Raw genomic sequence first — 22,773 nt, 5'->3', positions numbered from 1 at the left:
TCATTGCCGAACAAATCGCCGGAGAAACTAGACTCACCGAATAATTAAGCATGACGGAATGTCCGGAGCGTCGTTTTTTCTTTTTTTTTTTTTTTCATCTAGATCGTTATTCACGCGCAATCCTAGCCAATCTCTCGATGGTAATCTGACTAATCTTGCGTGACCATTTTTGTAATTATCACTCGCTCACATGATCGCCGACATCGACACGCGAGCGCGCGCGCGCGACCCGTGTACGTCATAATTAATTATACTTGAAACGCATCGGGAGGGAGGGTTTATCGTCGACCGCAACGACGAGGTTGTGCCGACAATTTAAGCTCGATCGAAAACGAGCGAAGGGATGATGATTTATCGTTGTATTTGTATTTACTCCATTGAAGATTAATGAATTTTCGGTGGATTTAATGAACCGGCGCACAAAGACTTCTGACCGCTATGTCATAATCTTCCAAATAATGTCAAATTCGTAAGTCGTACCGCGAGCGTGTGTCGTGAAAATTTGACGTGCAACGTGGCGCAAATGCCACGCGTAGGCGCGATTCGATTGAACCGTTTTAAATCTCACCGAGGATTTTATTGAGCCAATCGCACATGCACGCCGAATCGCTTACACGCCGTAATTGCAATTACTCAACTCGCGATTGCTCCGAATTCGCGTATCCGAGTGAGATTATCAAATCGCATGTACATCGACACGCGATGATAGCCCCGCGTATGCCGTGATTAATTTTAACTACGACCATTGAGTGGCCGTTGGTGCTGATAGAGTCGGAGCGATGATCTAGATCGATGACTCGGACGACACCGGAAGTGTCTACGCACCACGACCTACGGGATGATCGATGCACATTATTATCGCTTTTCACCTGACATTCGGATCTCGCCGGAATAATTATTATTTGCCCAAACGGTTTTCGGCATTACCCGAGGTAATACATCAAACGATTAAACGCATTAGAGCTCCCGCGTTAGATTGGGAAAATCTGCATGCATTTAGGTTTTCTATCCGACGTCGGGGAGAATAATTTATCGTTCGTGATTTATTCCGGCGTATTGCCCGGGGGTCGTGCGCAACAGTGCGAAGTCGTTTATCCTGCAATTTTCTTGCCGACGAGCAATACGACGTAAACTTTTAACGTCAAATTAGCGCGCTATTATCGTACGTTAATTACAAAGTCGCCGACAGTCGGTCGTGTTTTCACCGAGTAACACATCGCAAAGTTCATTGCGTTCGCGGGAGAGTTCGAAGTAACTATTCAGAGCGAAAAGTATGCACGACGGATGTTATAAATCGTGTTATTTAACGGTTAATCGAGGTGATACATGAATCCTTCCTCTTTTCCGCAAGTCGTTTGCGCTACGAGGCAAGGTATGCCGATCAACGGAATCGTGGCCGATGCGTTTTCCTATCCATTCAGGAAACGTCATAAACTTTTAACGACCGTATGATGAAACCGTATGCTACCTAGTCTTCCCTTGGCAATCATTAAAGTCACGCAAGTTTGTACACATCCTGTTCCCCTGCGATTTACTAAACAGAGTCTTGCAAAAACAAGCTGTACCAGAGTCTACAATTTTGTTAAAAAAAAAAAAAGAAGAAAGAAAGAAGTGGCATAATTTTTCGAACTTTACAGTTAACTCGGATCTCGATTAAATTTTAATGATAAACTCACAAAATTAATTACAAAATTTGATTGTTTTTTTTGTTAACACGAGAAAAAGATAAGTAAAAAAATTTATTCTAAAATAATAATGCAAGAGAAATTTCGTATCTATATGATACACTCTATTATACATAGATTAATGCATATTATCATTGTAATGCCTTAATAAAAGGCAATTTATCGAATAATTATTTCGAATTATTATATGAAAAAATTAAAAAAAGACCTATCAGTGCGTCAGCACGTTTAACAGATATTAACAAAATCTCACGTTATTTAACTTTGCATAAATGTGTACAGTCAAATAAAATATTAAATAACGAAAAATATTCAAGTGTATATATTCGTATGATAATCATCCAAAAAGACTGAGAAATATGTAATTCAATCTTAAAATATATCTTGAAAACGTTTTGAAATATTCGAAAGTAAAAATGCTTTGTAACAAATGCCGACTGTTGTGTATTAGCGTCATTGTATAACGAAGTATCAAACAAATGTTTTCATTTTACTTAATTCGATTTGTACTTGAATAATTCGCATCTCTACCGACAACAGAAATATGTCTATACAATGGAAGTCTTTGTGATTATTCTCGGTGCAAGACAAATGTATCTTCGTGTCCGATAATGGCGCACGAGAGACGGGAGGTTTAACTTTTTAGTGTTTACGGAGGCACCCGATTTACGCTGCCGTAAACTAGGACATCCCAGGCCGTACAACTTGGACAGATACGCGATAAAGTCTACTAGGGACCGGCTTCGCTTCACCCCGAGGTTATCAACACCCTCGCCCGAGGCCGGCTAACGGCTGGACGTTCAATTATTTATTTAGTCTATCTTATCTAGAAGCGATGCGCGCACGAACCCACCATCGTCGTGAACTCCGTTCTTTCCGACGAAGAGAGGAAACGAAGCGGGACAGGCGGCGCGAATCGAAAGACATTACTCAAACGAAACTGGTTGCTACGGATTGGCACAAGGAGACCTAATTTCGATAAGAAATCGCACTCTCACTCCATCATCTTGATATTGGATGTAAGTTCGCGGAAAATCTTGTTTTATCTGTCGGCAATCACATGCGCTATGAATAAATAATATAACTTTGCATTTTAATATATTTATTATATACTGCAGCGGAGTAGATTCATGAGTCATAACAACGTATGCGCCTTTCCATCGCAAAAAAAAAAAAAACGCGAAAAATTTTTTGTCAATAGACAGCAGGTTGATCCGATCAGGTACAACCTCGTCCATGGACGCCGGGAACCACGCGAGCGTGGCCTCGCGTCGGGCTCGTCGTGCACGAAGAAGAGCATCGCTAACGACGTGGTTCGACCTGCACGTCCGGTAGTTCGCTCGTCCTCGAAACCCGTTTCGTCCCGCGAGCGAGCGGGGTGATCGCTCGCCGGGGGGTCGGCCTTAACGATCCGCAGAGCGTGGCGGCTAACGTCATGCCCGTTTACACCCATAACTGTCGTTAGGCGCGAAAGCGTGGGTGATCCACCACGTGGGTCGATCGTCGTCGTTGTCGTCGTCGTCGTTGTCGTCGTCGGATCTCGTTCTAAGGTGCGCGCGCTCGCGCACACGTAAGGCGAATCGCATACGTGAGAGACACGCGAGCGCGCAAACACATTAGAGGGCGATGAGAAGTTAATCTCGGGTGAGACGTCTTCTCCCGGAGTTCGCCGAAGGCCGAGTAAGGAACGGTCGCGCAAAGATCGGGGATCACTCGCGACTCTCGTGCGCCATGCTCCGAGATGAAATTTCAATAAAGCCCCGACCGCTTAACTTTATCTTAAACTTCGTCCATGAAAGCGACGCGCGCGGTAGAACTCTCGCTGAGACGAGCGTGCGCTCGCGTCAGATCCTAAGACAAGCATGAATGGTGAGCGCTGACGCCAAATTTTGCCTAGCCTCGAAGATGCTTGACGGTGAAGTTGACGCTAACGAGTTCAACTTTCCAATCGCAACATGCGTCATCGCTGACGTACAACGCTCGATATCCGGTCAAGAAACGTCCGGCGAACAGGTGTACGCCTAAGGATTCGCAACGTTTGACAGGTTTCGTGAAAGTGAATACGTGAAGACAAGAAGGAAATTGCGAAACAACGTGAAACGACCGAGTATAAATTGTGTCAGGAGTCGAATACTCTGAAAAGTAGATGCCAGAAATATCGTGAGAAAAAAAGAACAAAAATAACAGACCCTCTTACAATTTCAAGCGGAAAACTTCCTCAACATATAACGCAGTTCGATTTAAAAGGGACAATACAAACAAGGGACGCGTTGATGCACTTCCGAAGCATCGATTATGTTATTGTTGGAAATAAATGTAAAATAACCAAAAATAACATGGTGTAAGACGAAAAAAACACGTCAAAATTTGAGACGTGAACTTATACGAAGTACGTAAAAAAAGAGCAATACACGAGAGTGATATGTAGCAAAGTAAGGTCGGATTACGATCAAAGTTTCTTAACACAGAGAATTTTTAATGCCGCTCGAAATCCCACATAAGTTAGAGTCAATCTCTCTTACGAGGGAAGCGGAAAGAAGTTGTACGTTGGGAAAATCATAAAAAAAAAAAGAAGTCATACCGTACGCGAACTCCCACTGCAGATCTTACTAGACGAAATGTCGGCGAACGGACTTGCTGAACAGGCTGCATAGATCGTTCATAAATTTTACGACGCGTATGTGGGGTGCGCGGCCCTAAATAGAGCCAACTTTTCCGCGTCGTCGTTGAACTTGCGTCGTATGCGTTGCAATTTTGAGACTTTATAGATAACGATGAGGATCGCCTCTTAAAGTTTACGGGTGAGACACCGAGCAGCCGTGAGGTAAATATCTCCACACCTGGCGAAATGTTGTAAAAGAAATGCGGTGGCATGCATATCAGTCGTAAATGGAACAGAACGTGTCACATTTTAGTATTTTAAGATCTCGGCTCATCTTCATTCTTAACGTTATTATTCATCTTTCGATACTGACATTCTCAGATCTGCGAAACTGGCACAACATTCTCGAATTTTGATTAAACTTAAAAAAAAAAAGATACTTTTAATTTTGGCATTGTTCGCCCAATAACACTCTTTTTTGAATTACATAATAAGATATATGCGAAAGAAGCGTTGTACAGGTAGACAAAAGTTACAGTAGCAGTTCTGTGACATTTATAAGGCGCCACTCAAGACTTTAATATACCCCCGTTTATCTGTTACTCTTTTTCTTATCAATGTATCCCACCCGTTCTTTACTTTCTCGCAACCATGTATATACTCGTACGACAGCGTATCTGAAAGTTTCAGTAAATGATTTAACTGCACGCGAAGGCATAACATTCAGAAGGGTGGCTCGCGGCGAGGCTGTAAAAGCAAAGTTGCGGAATTTTATGTTGAAGAAGGAAAACTGGGAAATTTATACATCTTGTTTATGCCTCCGGGGGAGTGACCTGGAGCTCTTACGCGTCGTCACTCGGAGCCGTTAAGACTAGGACGCCGCGCCGTTTCACTCCGAGTTTCATGGCTCATTGTCCCGGATCTTTATGCTGCTCTACATCGCTCGTGATCCTTTGACTTTAAAGCGCGATTAAAGCATGGTTGACGTGACCCCCGCAGATTCGCAGAAACGTCAGAAGCACGAATTTCATTAACGTCTCTGACAGAGATCCACGCCTTATAAATTACTGCTCCCGGGGTAGGTTATAACTCATTGTCCACGTGGGAAATGATGTACCGTTTCTCAGCATCTCCTTATAGTGATTAAATATAAAAGTTTTCTCCATGAATTAAATTAGAACTTTGTACACCGAGCCCTTCGTATTACGGATATATTATACCTACTTTCAAAATAATGACAGAATTATTAAAAAATTTTATAATTATTAAAAAAATTAATATTATAACAATTAAAAACAAATAACATAAGTAAACTATACAAGTATATTGTTCAATAAAAATAGAATAAATTATTATAAACACAACTTTTATAAATGTACAATTTATTTAAAGTATAAATATCAACACATTTATAAAAATGAGTGTACATCCTTAAAATATTATTAGCAAAATCAGTTTTTAAAAATATTTACGTACAAAATATAGTAAAAATATTCTGTATTCAAATGTATATTTGCGAAAAATATTAATGCGTGCGAACGTTGTATAGTTATATAGTATATATCTCGAGTAATTCTTAATATTTCTTTTCAACTTGTGCTCTCGACGCAGATGCTACATTATTATGGTAACATATCTATTCTACGATTGCCTAATTTATGGCTTTCCCGAAAGTTTGGTCGAATGCTTCTAAATGCCTCTTGCGCTCCGCGACAGTCGTGACGTACTGTCATTATCCTTTGCGACGTTTCACACAGCTGTCACTGGATATATGCGACTTTCGCCGCCGGTTTTATAGTTCATAAGAATTTGCACAAGATGTGCAACGAGAACGTTCAGCGAGATACGCTCATCATTTGTTTTATCGCTCCTTCATCAGACGAAAATAAGCAGTTTTCGCTTAAATATGCTATTCCAATATTTTATATATCGATTCTACATTTCTAAAAATAAATAAACCCATATCGAAAATTTGTATATAAACTGTTCTCTTTTTTTAGTCGAGATATCAATTGCTCATAAAATATCGCTCTTGTTAAACAGGAAGAAACGTCTCACAAATATAGTGTTTATTAAGTGGGTAATAATCGTGACACGGGCGGACGATTATCGGAATTCTCCGAGGACGCATTTCATTATGACAGCAGACGGTACGCTACGTTTGTCGTACATACGCAGCGTTCGAAGGAGCAAGTTTACGCAGGCGCTCGAGAGGTCAGGAGCTTGTTAGGATAAGCCGAGTCATGATATTACCCGTTAAGCCTCCCGTTTGCATATTACACGGGCGAACGCATTTATAGTCGTATATCAAACGTGAGATGAGAGCCGTCACGAGTGCCTGCGAGCGGAAGTCCCCGGACCTGCCGTCCCGACAGGATGGATTGCCTCGACGTTCACGGAGAGACACCGTATATATACATATATATATATATATATATGTACACGAGTACATAGCATCTAAGCGATTATATTTACGGCACTATTTCTCGCCGAAGAAACACGCCGACGGCCGACGGACTCGCGCTCGTCAAGATGAACGGGTATATCACGTCGAAATAGACACGTTCGCGTCCAGTCGGCGCTGATATTATCCGCCACCGTTGCGCCGCGACAAGCACGCGTAAACGTTTCGAGCGAACGTGTTCGTAATGGCGCATTCAAGCATCCATGGGTATGGCTGATCGTACGGGAGCGTCTTACGCCGTCGCCACCGAGGCAGAGACTGGTTTGCTCGCACAAAGGTAAGATACGACGGCGACGGCGACGGCGGCGGCGGTGGCGGTGAGTTCCACGCTGGCGATACACCAACTTTGTAATAGTAAGTCCTCACGAGCGCGGCGCGGCCCTTGTCATACATCTCTACATGCATCGCGCGTCGCAGACGCCGCCGAATACATGCATTAGTGACGCTTTACGACGATGCGCGCCAAAGTTGTTGGTGGTGGCTGTAACGAGGCGATTGTCGCGCGCCGTAATACGCGCGGAAATGGAAACGGACCGAGCGATAATTTGGCGAGAATTACGAGTCTGTAAGTACCGTGAACGAACAACCGCTAACAGTTTTATCGTTATTCCCCGCGGAACATACCGTTCCGCGTCTATCTCGGCACCGTGCATCTGTAATCGTTGCATATATTATGTTTTACCGTCGAGCAAAAACCATCGTGGCGCACGTGGCCCGGTTCGAAGCGAGTCGACTGTCCCCGCGCAAATATCTTCGCAAGCTGCGGCCTCTCGTCCGCACCAACGAGTAAATGCATTACTAATGCAAGACGTGTCAGCAAAAGCGGTTCAACATGGGAAAGAGAAAGAGAGAAAGAGAGAGAGAGAGAGCTACGTTGGTTGACGGATGTATCGCGACACTTGTCATACCAGGATGACGCGCGCAGTGGATAGCGCGGAGACATAGTTGTTGGTTGTCATAATACTGCCGGTGAACGACAAACTGGGAAGGGAGTAATATAGCCGCTAATATGATTCCCTTTCTGCCACCCCTGCGCGGAAGCCCTCGGGGCTTTCACAACTTCCGCCCGCCGACCCCTTAGCGCCGCATCGATAGGGCGGCCCGTCAAAGTGCAGGTGGGTTCATTACAGCTCGATACAGTCGACGCTCGATAAACGTATCATATACGGTATCATGATTTTAGTCGTTAAACAATTGTCGCGCGTTAAAATAAACGCATGCGGTCCGACCGTGGGGGATTCATATATACGGGTGTCATTCCGAGAGCTTTAACGCGCGTTATTATTCTTTTTATAGTCGGAAGGGAAAAGACCGCGTAGTAACCCATTAGGTCTGACAATAAACGTCAGCTCTGATCGGACCTAAATGGGCCACTTAGTCGAAAGAAACGTGAGCGTAAATCCAGTTCCACTTTCACATATTCTCGAGATTTAATCTCGCTCGCCGCGAGGAGAGTCGCGGGAGACGTCACGTCGTCGTCGTTTTCTGTCCGACACTAATGCTCGGATTGATAATTATCGTGACTGATAATCTCGTGTCCGCGAAGAGGGCGGCTTCCAGCGCGCTGTCAGTCAGTCGATGCACTTCTTCCGCGTCAGCTGTTTATAATCATATTACCGCAACATGGCCGGTAATTTCACCTGTCAGAAGCTCGCGCGCATGGACATAATAGCAATCACCGGGATCACCCTTATTATTCGCGACGGATTGATTACTAATTAACATAGCATCGAATGTGGGAACGCAAATCCGCGCGGAATCACGTAAACGCACCTCCAGAGAGTATCGAAATGATATCGTTTCGAGCATACTTGCGCCTATTTGGAACGTGATAATAGCGCGGTACCATTGTAATGCGACCCCACATAGTTCGATGAATGTATACACCGTGATACAGTACATCGTGCCCCAGTGCACGAGTAACATACAGTCGACGAACAGTATTCGTTGAAGGTGCGAAAAAACCGTGATAAGATAAAGATATATCGTAAACGAAATTACGAGTCTGGATGCATTGAACCTGTAAATACCTACAAATGGTAGATTGAAGAGAAGAACAGATTAAAACAGCAGCTGCGAGCATTTGCACTTTCAGCGACGCGATGTGGTTGCCCTAAGCTGATCGCGGTCTAACCAGCCCCTCGAACTGCACCAACAATGAAGCCCCGACGTCACTATACGATGTAGTTTCACCGAGATGGCAGACTGAAGCACTTTTTATTTATTTGTCCATTTTTCAATTAATTAAATTGACGAAAAGCCAAAGAAACGCGACTGACGTTTAATAAACTTTTGTCTCTTATGTTCGAAGCCGTCTTATAAAAAGTTTCATAACGATAAGCCTGCAATATAGAATATCTTTTTAACAGATTTAAAACTTTATTTACATAAATGAAGCAGTTCAATTATTCAAACTCATAAAGAGAAAACTGATTTGACAGATAAACAAAAGCGGTGAAAGAAAGAAATGTAAGGGGAGAGAAAGAATGTTAAATATTCAACAACTTAAATATGCGTGACGATCTACACAAAATATACAATCGTCGTATATGTGTGTTGAGTTTTAAATTAAATTACGTATGCAATTCGCCGTGAGTAATATAGGTAATAATTATAATCTATCTAAGCAAGATCGTTTCTACGAACCGTAGAAATCGATCAAAAGCCTTTTTTTTCACTTATGCAGATGGTTAGTCGTCGGGATGACTACATTGTAAGTCTTACTGTGCAAGGGTAAGAAACTATGTGGAAAGCCTGTATGTGCCGTTATTGATCTCTGCAGCGATGCCGTAGCACTACAAGTATACATTTACGCGTAAAATGTCGGTCACGCATATGAACGCGTATGAAAACGCGTAACTATAGAAAAATGTTTGATCGACACGGTAAATACACATATATTTGAAAACGGAGCGAGTTTTACGCATTTGAGTTTTTTCCGTTAATAGATTGATTGACGAAACGGAAGAGAGAAAAAACAGCGCTCTCTCTCATACGCACACACACACCTCTCTCTCTCTCTCTCTCTCTCTCTCTCTCTCTCTCTCTCTCTCTCTCTCTCTCTCTCTCTCTCTCTCTCTCTCTCTCTCTCTCTCTCTCTCTCTCTCTCTCTCTCTCTCTCTCTCTCTTCCCCTCCCCTGTTCCGAAGCAACGCTAATATTTTAGTGACCACATATAGCTTGTAAACCCGCAACTCAGTTCAATAAACTGGTTAATAGTTGAATGCCCTCTCTGTGCGTTTACGTTGTAAAAAAATTGTTACCAACCGAAAGGGCGTAAAATAATATACTGAGTGCCCCTTCTCTCACTATCGTAAAAAATTTTGTAATAATATGTTGAATATTAGAATGTAACAAGAAAAACAAAAAATAAGAAGAAATGTAATTTTTCTATCGAAGCAGATCTTGTTTCTTAATATTTTGATCAATTATGAAATATACATTTTTCAGTTCTGTAAATCTTGTCTGCTGATATAATTATCGGACTAACACAACACCGTTAAACTGAAACTGGAAATATTATCTTAAATTAATTTAAATATAAAAAATATTAAAAAATACTTTACAGGGAGGGAGAGAAGAGAAATTCAATATATATTGTTTTAATTTGTAATTTTTTACAATTTTGTTTTCTACAAAATAAGAAAAATGGGACTCGTTCTAAATTTTTTATTTTGTAATAAAATATTTTAATTTATTAAATTAGACTGCTGACCCAATTAGTATATTAGATTATAGAAAATGATTTTAATCAATTCGTTTAAATTATTTAGTTTAAATTATAGAAAATTATAGAAATTGATATAAAAATGTTGATAAAAATATCGAAGTCAATAGTGTCCAAGTTTAAGCGATCAAAAAGTTGGTCGTTATCGCGAATAATATCGCGTGGTTCAAACCCGTAACTGCGCTTACACACGTACGTACTGAGATCTGTCATATATTACTGACTTTCAAAGTGTAGCAATACTAACTTCTATTATCGAATTGATTTTATCTGTTGGTTTCTTATGTGCAGACACTTTGTACGCATAGAAATTTTACGAATGCAAAATACAATTATATCTCGAATATAATAAACATTTCCCCTTTTTGTCTCTCGACATATACATCAAGGATTATCGTTGCGCAACATCGAGAAGGGAGACGGAGAATTTTTTGAAATCATTATTGAATCATCGTCCATAAAATGAAAAAAAAAAACTCCCTTGCTACGCCAGCTCGTCTAAATGCCGATGCCTTTACGTACCTTCGGCGAACCAGGAAATACCGGGAGGCGAGGTTGCAAAAGTCGAACGCTGCCACGGCGGCTATTCAGGACGCGCAGATGCACGAATGGATTTCAACACGGATTGGAGCACGGTGCGCTTCATGCTCTCTGAATCTAGTCAAGCTCCCGGGCTGACTGATTCTCTTTGCAACCTCTGATAACTCGACGAATCGGCGATATGCAGCCTGCTTATACGCCATTATATCGTGAGAAAATTAAACTGGCTGTTGCCTCGCGAACACATTAACACGTAATATCAACACGCGTTTCAGGGGAACGGGAAAAAAAAAAAGTAAAGCGAAGAAAATCGCGCATCGAGAGTGTCGTTGATTCGAACGTGATGAATTGTCGATGTTCTTGCAGTTTTTGCGTTACGTACCTCTCGAACCGTGTAATTAATGTTCGCGGATTATATCGGACGCGCGACTACGCGACTCAATGATGTGGAACGGACACTTTACAACTTTGAGTAATGAGAATGACGTGAGGTCACGCTTATAAAAAGCGTTGCGTAAGCCTGCATCTTTAATTTTCACACGAATAATCTCTAAAGAGAGTTAAAGTGCCGTTTATACTTCACAGAAATCTAAATGTAGAAGTGTAATTAAATGATAACATTCATTAGCAAACAGATGATGCAGGAGGGAAGAAGGATGCGTTTGTTCGCCTCCGAATTGTTTTCATAAGATTCCATTTTATCGAACTGTATACGTTCACTGTAACCCCTTCTCCTTATGTAAATGTATAGAAGACTTTCTCCGTGCCTATCTGACTAATCTCTTTTTCTCTCTCCCCTCTCGATGACCCGAAGGCATCCGATATCCCGTCGCCTCGCGCGTACGTTTCAAACAGAGCGATAGGGCGGTCCAATCGCTTCTCATCGAATGGCCGAACTACCCGTCTACTTTTCGTTCTCACGATCTTACGTTCACGTCAGTATACGTTTCTTTTTTATCACTCGTTTAACATTCTTTCGGCGTAAACAGAATTTTCCTACACGGAGACACAAGAAAGTAGAATGAGTTGCCCGACGCTTATCTCGGAGATTACAGATTGCAGTAAACTTCGGAAGTTGTTGCTACTTCAGATTGTTCGGAAACTTGAAAGCATAAGCTTCTTTTTATTATAAAAAAAAAGAGGAGAATCCCTGCGCACACACATTGCCGAACAGACGGATGTATTGAGATACATCGGGGATCGCGTTACGCCCAGATACGAATTAGCAGTTTGTTCGAGCAACTATTCACCGTTACGAATGACACGCGGTATCAAGTTTACGTCGTTGTATTTCGCCATCATATTTCACCACACGTGCGCTCGTGCTGCCGCGTGGCTTGCGTAAAAATTCCGAAATTCCGGGCGCCACGAGCGTGGCTGCTCCCGAAAAGCCGCATTCGTATGCAAATGCGAGGTGGTCCGAGGCGCACAAAGGCGCACCTGCGGTAGCGCGCGCCGCTTCTCGTAGACGACGTAAGACGCATCGCCGTTTCTGAGAGAGCAGAGACGACCTCGTCGCCGAGCGAGTAAGCGTAACGCGCGGGAGGGAGCGAGACGGGAACCTTCGTTAAGCGTGCACCAGCACTGTTATCGCAAATCCGTATTTCCCAGCCGTAAGCAAACGTCGCGCGTACTTTGGCTTCACGTGACGGAGCTGTGACATCATCGACCGTGTTATTTCAGCTTCCCCGACAGCGGATGAATTTCCCTTGAATTCGCACGCTCTCTGCTAGATAGGTGCCATTTGTATACAACTATCGTGCATCTACGTCCGCGCACCGCCAACACCGTCCGACACTGTTGCAACGTTTCGAATCGCAGCTCTGAATCAAATGGCGAAAATCCGCAGCGTTACGTATCCACGGAGGCGTATCCGGCCGACCGGGCCGTGTGACTTTTTCCTTGCGACTAACACGTCCAGCAGGAATAAAAAGAACTTGATTACATGGATCGTTTAACCTGCATCGAGATATCAGTTAATAAATCTATGGCGACTAGCCATTAATTCCTGTTCCGCAGAGGTTCTCAAGCTTTTTCGAAAAATTTATTTCTATTGTGCTTAGCTTTATCAAAGTGTAACGTGTCGCATTTTACATCATAAATTATATAATTTTCTCTGCAATTTTCTCTGCGTCTTAATAAATTCCTTCCAAAGTCCGATTTAAAAGGCACAATATTTCCAGTAACTTAAAGTTTAACGCTGATTTTTCTTTTTTCAATGAGCTACGCTGTTACATAAAGTTCATAAACTATTGCTCTCGGAGCTCTGACGAGAGATAGCTGTTTGAGAAATGCTGCTGCAGTACTCCACATGTTCGCGAGAAAACCGCAACGAATAAACGCGTTATTGCTAATAAAGTTCGTTACGAACGACCGGGAATTCCAATGAGCAGCAACACAACGCCTCACAATCGCTCCGGCGATCGATACCGCGAGAAAAAGACTCGGGGGGAAAATCAATCGTACCGCTTATCAACCGGTCGTAAACGGGAGCGTGGACGGGCCATCCGCGCCGATTTCTCGCGAGCGTATGCCGATTAATGACACCGCCGTCGATCGCACCGACGGCGGCGAATTACGAGCCGTCGTAATTGCCGTGCAATTACACGCCGCGAAATGAACGCGCCGCCGCGCCGCGCCGGGTGTGTCGTGCGCGCTTTCGCCGAGACGTTCGTTTTGTCCGGGACCGGCCCCGATTTCTCGGGAAAATCTCGCTCGGAGGACCGTACGACATATCGAAAAGACTGATTGATCAATTGGCCGGGTTGCGCCATGCGGTCAACCGAGAAGAACTGGTTGTACCTGACTTACATTTCTTCGTGCTCGTGTTTGATATATAGGGCGTATTACCAGAGGATGTTTCCGGTTATTTACGCATTTTTCTTGGCAAGAAATTTACACAACTATTAAATTACCAGACATTCAGACTTAGAAGAGATTTAGAAATCTTTTCCTTCAATTTCTTTAAAGCTAAAAGTCTTAATCTCAATCTTCGTTAACAAGACGCTAAATAAGTATTTGTCCAATATTAGAAAATTTCTTTGTAGTAAGTCTACACGATCGAGAAATCAATTTAAAAATCCAAGACATTATTTTTTTAATATCTGTAGCCAACAAATGTAAGATATGTTACACCCAGCGTGTGACTATGAAAGTATGAAAGATTGAGAAGGGCAAAACGGGAGAAGGCAGAGAGGGCAGAGAAGAGAGAAGATGATATTCCCGATGCTACGCGCTTCCCTATGCTGCTGTGCGACCGTGCATACGTGCTCGACACTGCTATCGGTGTTACGCTACATACACGGCGACCCTGCAATTCTGTCGGCAGACATGCTCGCCGGACACTCGGTTGTCTAATCGACTGCCTGCATACACCGCGCGCACCTGTTCCTCGAACACAAACCGCGTTTTGCATGAATACGTCCGATCCGTACGTGCTGGATTCTCCATCGGTCTCTCTGCTCTATGATACCGAAGACAAGCCAAACTCGTCGCCGAAGAAAGGGATTGCCGACCTCGGGATCATTGAAATCCCGAGAGTTCAATACTGCAACGGAACCGCACGCGATCGAGACGGAACGGGACGGGAGATCGGGAGGGAACAATGTCGAAATCTCGTAATCGGAATGGATAGCATCAAAGACGGCTTCGAGTGGATAAGCTCTCGGGCCACGGTACATAACAGCTCTTAGCGATTGTATACTATTGATAAATAAGGATTTCACTATAAATAGTACTATCTAGATCGAGATCGACCTTCAATCGATGATCGATCGCCGCGGAGTCAGAATACCATTGTGTTCTCCGCTCCAATGATTACGGCGTATGTATCTTTTTTGATATCGAGGCTTTAGTCATCCCCTCGCGATGCAACGATGTACATTTAATCGCGGTATAAATAGCGTATCAGCGGCAGGGGGGGGGCGGTTCGCACGGGTCAAAATGCCAAGCCGCGGCAGGAGCGGCGTTGCGAAACGTCGAACGCGGCTGCCTCAAGGTGTCCCGACCGCAAGCCGTATATGCTAATTAAGGATACCGGAGGTGGAGATTTTTGTCCGCCTCCGAAATGTTCTCTCTCGCTCTTTCCTCACGTGCACGGCGTAATTTACGGTCCGCGCGCCGGAGCGCCGTGTCTCCTTCGCGAAGAGAAACGGCCGCCTAAACTCGGCTAATCCGATGCTAATTCAATGCAACGGCCAACTGCTCCCGTCCACAATGGACTTTATGCGCGTGTAACGTCCCGCGCGTCGAGCGTATGTACACGGCGGCACTCGCGAGACTTTAATCGCGCTCGGCGCGGCGCGGCGCGGCGCGGCGCGGGTGCGCGATTTCCGAGTGTCGAGATACAGCGAAACGCGCGGGAGAAAACGTGCGGTGAAAACGTATGGGAAAGAGAAAGAGAGGGAGAGAGAGAGGGGCTTGCCAATACGCAAGCTATCATTTTGCAATGCTAGTTAACTTTAATCCGTTCAGCTGGCCGCTCGGCGGTCGCTTGCACCGGCATTTTCGAACCGTTGTATAATCACTTTGTCCGCTGACGATCTATTACACTGACGAAAATTCTGACACGGGTAACGTTTCACTCTCGTTTCATTCACACCGCGTTATACATATGCATGCGTATATATACGTGCGTATACACCTCTAGCGTAAAAACTGTTGTTACACGAAGATTTTTAGAGAAATGGAGAAGTAAAATGTTTCGTTTAAAACGGGGCGGATTCCAGGCAGGAAATCGAGGCAAAAACTCGAGCACCATGTACTTACGGCAACTCTTTTCAGTTAATAAGGTTTAAAGTGGCGCGCTAGAACAACCGACGATCTTCCCGACCACCCGCCTATTTCAGCGCGGTTGAGGAATCGAGTTGACCTCAAGCATACTAAGTATTAAGGGGTTAACACCTAATATCGCTTAGACGCGCGCGCTTTCTCCTCGCAAGCGAGTGGTGCACCTGCAAAATCGTAATGAAGCCTCGAGAGAAAGAGAGAGAGGTTTCTTTCAGTCGAAGAAATCTGTGTCTAATAATTACTACGTAAGAGGCCGCGAAAAAATTCAGCTTTAAGCACTCATAATTGGCTAATAAATTTCCCGCTGAATCCTCGCTCGTAGACGCGTAATACAAGGCATCAAGCGTCAATACGCAAATTTCACTGGAAAGATGGTGTGCGTTACGGCGAGTCGTCGCGACGTATTATACACTCGCTCTCGAGAGATAAATTCGTAAAAACTTCCGCGCGCACGTAACCGGTACTTCATCCGAGCGAGCATAAACTGCATCACGTACTGCCGAGGTTTTTTATACATTATTACGAAGTAACCACTCCTCCGAGTAGCTAAGTATGTCAGTGGTTTGTTTGCCTGTTCATTCCTCTTTTCTGCGGTTTCATCGCGAAGAACATTTACTCTTCTACTCATGTGAAAAAGAACCGTGCTTGTTGTAAAGTATCGCTTTATCTGCCATTTATCGCATTTTCTAGAACGATCATTCCTTAATGTCCTAAACTTAACGAGTTAAGAGAGCGACTATCGCAAGAAGAAATTTCATAAAAAGAAACGATTCTGCCGTTCGTTTAAGAACATCTCTACATTGCAACATAACAAATCTGTTCAAATTTTTTAAGGAAGTAAATAGTTTTTAGTGTTCTTGTATCTAAATAATATTTTTTGAATCTTATAAAAGCGATATTTTTTATACTGTGATCAAAAGTAAACATAAAGAACGCAACTTGCATGTACAAACTGCAGTCGCGACATTTTAACGTCGATCTTTGAAGAAAACTGAATTAATTAGATAATGTAATAAAAATTTAATACATTGAAGTGTTTCCTCGAAACAATTATTGATATAATCATTGATTTTCATTTAAATAACTATAATTTACTACGTAGTAACTCATGTAATTTTCTGAATATTTTACCAATATCACTGTAAAATGGGATTTCAACTTGAGTAACGGATTTATTAATTTTTTAAATAGTTTTTTATAATTGCAAAGTGGAACGCGGTTGAACCTTTTAGAAAAAGATTAAATCAATATAACCTGCTCCATGATATTTTAATATCTACTCTATGCAGTACTTGCAATGCTATACTAAACATGCAAATTTTTATTAATGTATTATCTACTTCAATAAAATTGAATATTAGTTAAAAGACACAAAGTTTTACAGAAAATATACATTCCACAACTGTGAAAACTGTTACTTATATAAATAATTGCATTCGCTGATAATATTTTAAAACAATGCAGCACAGTATGAATTTTGAAAAATAAATTTTAAACTCGAAAGAAATAATTGATTATTGCTACGTATGTAAAAATAAAATGTGGTGGTCTAAAACTACACAAAACAACAAATACGCATATGTGGTTTTACACGTATGTATACACACAATGGGAAAGTGCATGCAACGCCATGTACACTAAATGATTCTATTCTACGCAAAGCTTCGCACAAAGCTTCAACTCTTGGCCAATTAATCGAGGAAGTAAACACACGTTTCAATAGTATCGGCTGTTTCTTGCATTGGACTACTTATTGAAGCATAACATTTATTGGTGCGCGAAAGAATAATTTCGGATCAAACTTGAAAAATTATAACCTGAATAAACACAAGTAAACAGCTTGCTTCAATAAATACGAATATTTTAATGAGAGCTGCCAATATTGGTGATGCTGTGTGCACTCACTGAAGCAAGTTATCATTTTTCTTTATTCGTGTTTGTTCCGCGTTTATTTGCTTGGATCTGGCTGTACGCGCTAGCTACTTCTGCAAAATAAAATATTAAATATCTTCTTCCATGTGAATGACTTGTTTGAAATGACAATACGGACGGTAATGGAGCATGGCTTTTAACTTCCATTTATGAAAAGTTAGTCGGAGCTATCAGCGTGATAAAAAGTTAAGCAATGTTCTATTTTCATAAATCATGAAGACAAAACACAGTCGAGAGAAGCAGCCTTGAGATATCAACTGTAGATATAAGGATAAATACATTAAATGTATTTGCGCGTTATGTAGTTTATTCGTATGTATATGTATGTACGCTGTGTATAGCCAGACAATATGCCTTACTCATAAATATGGATGTAACGCGGACAACAGGATGGTTCAGCGCAAACTGATTAAGGCAAACCACGTAACCAGAAATGTATTCCCCTATTTTCATTGCTATTAATACAACTTTCAGCACTGATGGGATGCAATATTAATTGATTCAACGTATATAATGGACCGTTTAAGAAAAAGTGAATTGTCGACTAAAGTCTCTTGAAAATTGTAGCGATTTTGAATGGGTGCGCGAATTATCCGAGCAGATTTAACAACGGTCTCGGTGAACTTTCATTAAAAGTTTCGTGACAAGCCCGATGTTCTAGTTTTCGTGTTTCGAGAAACAAGATGAAAGAAACGGAGAATAATCTGAAACTTTTCGCATGCAATTTTGCGCCGCCAACCATTTTGGTGCTGCATCATTATAGAAAACATTTGTAAAAAGTTTCATATATAATTAAGGGTATATTTGTTGTAAAATAAAAAGCATTTCGTATTTGTATTAAAATCGGTCCTTGTTAAAATTATTGTGCGTTGAATTTTTCAGTTTCATAAATGTTGAAACACGTAAAATGTTACATTTAATTATAAATTTTTGACCAATATTATATTACTGCGGTAAAAGGATCTTATATCGTACGTATTGAGATACGAATTGCTTATAACACGAATAATACAGATATCCGGATTTCATACAAAGTAATATCCATATCCTCGGATATACGTTGTTGCACAAATACATATTATGCGTGACTATGCAACGCATAGAGAACGTATATTCATGATAGCGATATTGCTGTCGATCCATAGGTTTCCAATGCTATTGTGCTGCGCCATACCTAGTCGACCGAAGTACACACATGGAATGCACACATCGATATCTACATGGTAAAAGGCAGTAGAACAAGCGGACCTATAAGATCGGTACCGATGACAAAGACAATAAAAAATGAGCTACGCTAATTGCATCGTTTGCTTAACCTACTTCGAGGCGGATGGGATGTTCCACATACGTATTTTCTAAATTACAGCCTGCGAAATCGACCGTATGGAGGAACGATAAAAATAGAGGAGAGAGCTTTCTCTCTCTCAAGTTTCATCCCATAGACATACAAGATAGACTCTGGCATTAGACTATATATATCTGTCCTTGACAGAACAGTGAGAAAAGCAAAACCTGGAGGAGTCTGTTCCTTCTTCGCGCAGATCAGCGAACGGTTTGCTGACAGCCATGGTTGACAATGGAGGACAGTAAAGGACAGACTGCAGAGTTCTTATCTTATGTACTTACGGTTCATCCTGGCTCCGTTCTCCTCGTCGCCCGAGTTGACGACAAACACGATAGTTCATTGGCTAAATCGAGATAATAATTATACCGTTTGTGTATCGTACTTGTTGTCTCTCTCTCTCTCTTTCACACACACACACACACACACACATACGCTCTCATTCGCTCGTTGACTCTTTTTTCTCTTCTTTCCTTTTCTTTCATATAAATTTTAATTGACCTTATGAATAAATGCATTAATAATGTCAATCCTGCCCACGCGCACATTGACTGCCGAGAGAAGCATAGCAGTCACGAGATCTGAAAACGGAGCGTCTCTATGTCAGGATGCACTAGAGGGACGTCGTTACGACAAGACAAATGGTCTACACGCGCGATTATATTAAGTCGCTGCACAAGTTCTGTCCGTTAGCGAGTTCACGACAAGAACATGGTTCTTCGAAAAAAAGCTTTGCCTTTGAAATCAAATTACGTTGCACATTACTAGCGTTATTTATAACAATCACTCGTCTACCTGCATTCTTCTTGTAGATTTTTTTGCAAGATACGAATCTCCAGCGGAGAAATCTGCAAATCATCAGTAAGAAACGCGAAAGAATCGCAACATCTTGTTAAGTACGCTATACAAAGCGTTTCTCGCTATACCTTATTGCGTTATGATCAAATTAAAGCGTGTAATTGACTCGAGCGTGGACTTGATTTCCCATTACATTTCACTCAACGCAACGTTTTATTGATTACTCGTATCTCGCTAACATCTTATAAATATTAGCGGAATCATATATTACCGCCGCGAACGAAGTGTTATTCGCGAAATAAAAGTGTGTACAGCAGAGATAGAAAGCTCAATCGTTGTAATTACATGGCGCTGGCGACTCACTTACGAGCGCGTAACGTCATTGGCGTTTCTCATTGAGTGAACTGTTCGGTCAATGGCTTTAAAGAGGCAAAAATGATAACCCGAGACGTGTACCGTAGTGTTGTTTGAGCGTTATTGTGTTTAGGCTGGAAATACCTTTAACGGGGCGCGCGGTTCTCTACTGAAGCGCCAGCACGACATTCCTGGAATAGCAGTTTCCTCGATACTGCCGTTTATATTCCGTGAGTCCGCACTGGTTAAAAAAAAGCTCGTGTAATTGGCGAAAGCGATAGGATCTCATTAACCCGCGAATAACTCGACTCGAGAGAAGTATATGTATTTTATCCCCGTTATCTGGGATCAATTATTTTGCAATAATATCAATCAATATTTCAATTGCATTAGATACGCGTAGACTACTATCAGGAGAAACACGTCGGGTAACAATGAAATAACGCTAAGATTAATGATACACCGCTCGCAACGATAAGGAGGAGAGACGTTTTCATTTTACGACGATACGCCCTGCCAAATTTAATAACGAGTACGTTCGAGTACACGCCCGTGAGGCAAAGTGACTAATAATCTAGTAGAATTTACGGTAAATTACGGGTCTTGTAGAGAGCTCTATCATACGGTGGTTTAAGAGTCGGGATTCCATTCCGTTCACGTGCGCGTCAATCTTACGACGTGTAAGAAGTAGTCGCGCCGGTCGTTGCCGACGCGCCGCACCGCCTCCTTAATCCATTCCAAAACGTCGGATACCCCGGACGGATCTTCCGCGAATAGTTAGTCATCGGCGTATCGACGAACGAAAGGGCTGCCGCGCGGAATCGCAAATGAGCGCGCGCGCAGCCGGGTGTGGAAGAAGCGTAACAGACACTTACGTGGTCCATTGAATCGCTTCGCGTCAGACGGCGCCGTCGTTTCTTCTGCCGTTTTCCTCAAACAACAGCTCGTCCATGCCCGGAACGCACAAACCAGTCGAGCGAATGTGAAAAAGTGAAGACACGTGTTTTCGCCAGCCACGTCAAATGACGTGAAGTTTACCAGTTTCGCAAAGTTCTCGAAATAGAAACGTTATAAATGGATATGCAGAATAAATAGAGAAGTAATGTACTACCGTATTTATATTACATGTCAAATTTCCATCATAAAGTTTCATTGTCTTCGCGTAAAGAATAACAGTGATACCTAGGCAGATGAGTTTAGAGAAGCAAAGCGCGAACACGGTTACGCCAAAGGCTGCGTATTTCATGAATTACAATTACAAATCGCGCACTCGCGTAAAATGTAGATTAGAGCGCATTAACATATTTTGCCGTTAACGAGACGTACGCCGGTCTCGTAGACGTACCCTGGTCTATTCTGATCGCGGAATACTACGCTTAACTTCTCGAAATTACATGAGCCCGCTCCTCGCTTTGCCTTGACGGGACGCGTCAAAGTCGCGGCACAATAATGGTGCCGCCGGAGATTACAAGCGCCATTGTAAAAGTTCCGGCGATTTGATTGTGTCACACGGGACAATTAGCAGCCTCGATTACAAACGCGCCGGTAAAACTCGCCGAAGCGACAATTTACCGTCACGCGAGTGACTTTATTGGTTCTCATATCTCAATCATTAACGACAACGAGGAGCTCGTCATTCCACATTGGTACCGCTTGTACCGCGAGATCGTGACGTGCCTTATGTAAGACATTACCGCAATATTACCTGCATGCACATTGTCCGTTCTCTACGGCGGCGCGATAATGACGGGATATTCGGGATAATTTCAATGAGTGTCTTCTGTCAGTCTCACCTGCAACACAAAGTTTTTTTTTTACAGTCGATTATAACACACGTGGCGCCAAGCAAATGCGTTGGTCGTTTAACGCATGCCACACACGCAAACGCCATCACGAATGCCTCATTACACTTTCCGGTCTGCCGATCGCATAACATCGGTCAAAGTAGAATTTTATTCGTCATTCGTTTTCGATAAGTCGAGCAAAACATATGAGGCGAGGATAGAACATAACGTGTTTTATTTACCTTGTCACGCTAGTGAAACGGGAAGATTGATGGAAAGAGTGAATCCAGGAAGATGCAAGGAGATAGAAGAGGAGAGAAGAGGATAGAGAGAGAGAGAGAGAGAGAGAGAGAGAGAGAGAGAGAGCGAAAAGAAGGTCAGATTAGAGCGGAAGTGTGCTGAGGTCGATATTAAGATATTGTTGATGATGTTGATGAAAATATTGTCTCTGTAAAATGCTAATTTGAGAGTCTTTCATAAAGAAGCTTAAGTTTGTTTTACATCGTTTTATATCGCTCCAGTAAACTTTAAACGCCGTATGAATCTTCGCGCGACGATACCGTTAATAGTTTAAACATGAAATAAGAGCAAAATAACACTTAAAAACGCTTCAAATGTTTTGTTAGATAAGGGAAGCATTAAATACCGAGATGTGCACTTGTTAACCACAGCGGAAAATGTAATAAAGCGCAGTTTAATACGCCCAGAAAAAGTGATGTAACTCAAGCTTAAGTCGATGTGCAAGGTAAGCATAATTG

The 22,773-nt window shown here is 42.3% G+C and overlaps 1 protein-coding gene across 8 annotated transcripts in view; it reads right to left on the bottom strand.

Moving 5' to 3' along the window:
* LOC105837990 (fat-like cadherin-related tumor suppressor homolog) overlaps positions 1-22,773 on the bottom strand; it is a 343,441-nt gene that overhangs the window by 280,842 nt on the left and 39,826 nt on the right. For 6 of the 8 annotated variants that reach the window (XM_036283295.1, XM_036283293.1, XM_036283308.1 and 3 more), the window contains one exon: positions 21,937-22,024. The exons of the other annotated variants lie outside the window; for them this stretch is intronic. The gene's annotated coding sequence lies outside the window, so the exon portion shown is untranslated. The remainder of the gene's footprint in view (positions 1-21,936; positions 22,025-22,773) is intronic. 8 annotated transcript variants of the gene reach the window in all.

This window comes from Monomorium pharaonis, chromosome 1 (assembly GCF_013373865.1).
Source record: "Monomorium pharaonis isolate MP-MQ-018 chromosome 1, ASM1337386v2, whole genome shotgun sequence".
In the NCBI taxonomy this organism is placed as follows: domain Eukaryota; kingdom Metazoa; phylum Arthropoda; class Insecta; order Hymenoptera; family Formicidae; genus Monomorium; species Monomorium pharaonis.
The sequence above is the reverse complement of the archived record's forward strand: the minus strand, read 5'-3'. Positions and strand labels throughout refer to the sequence as shown.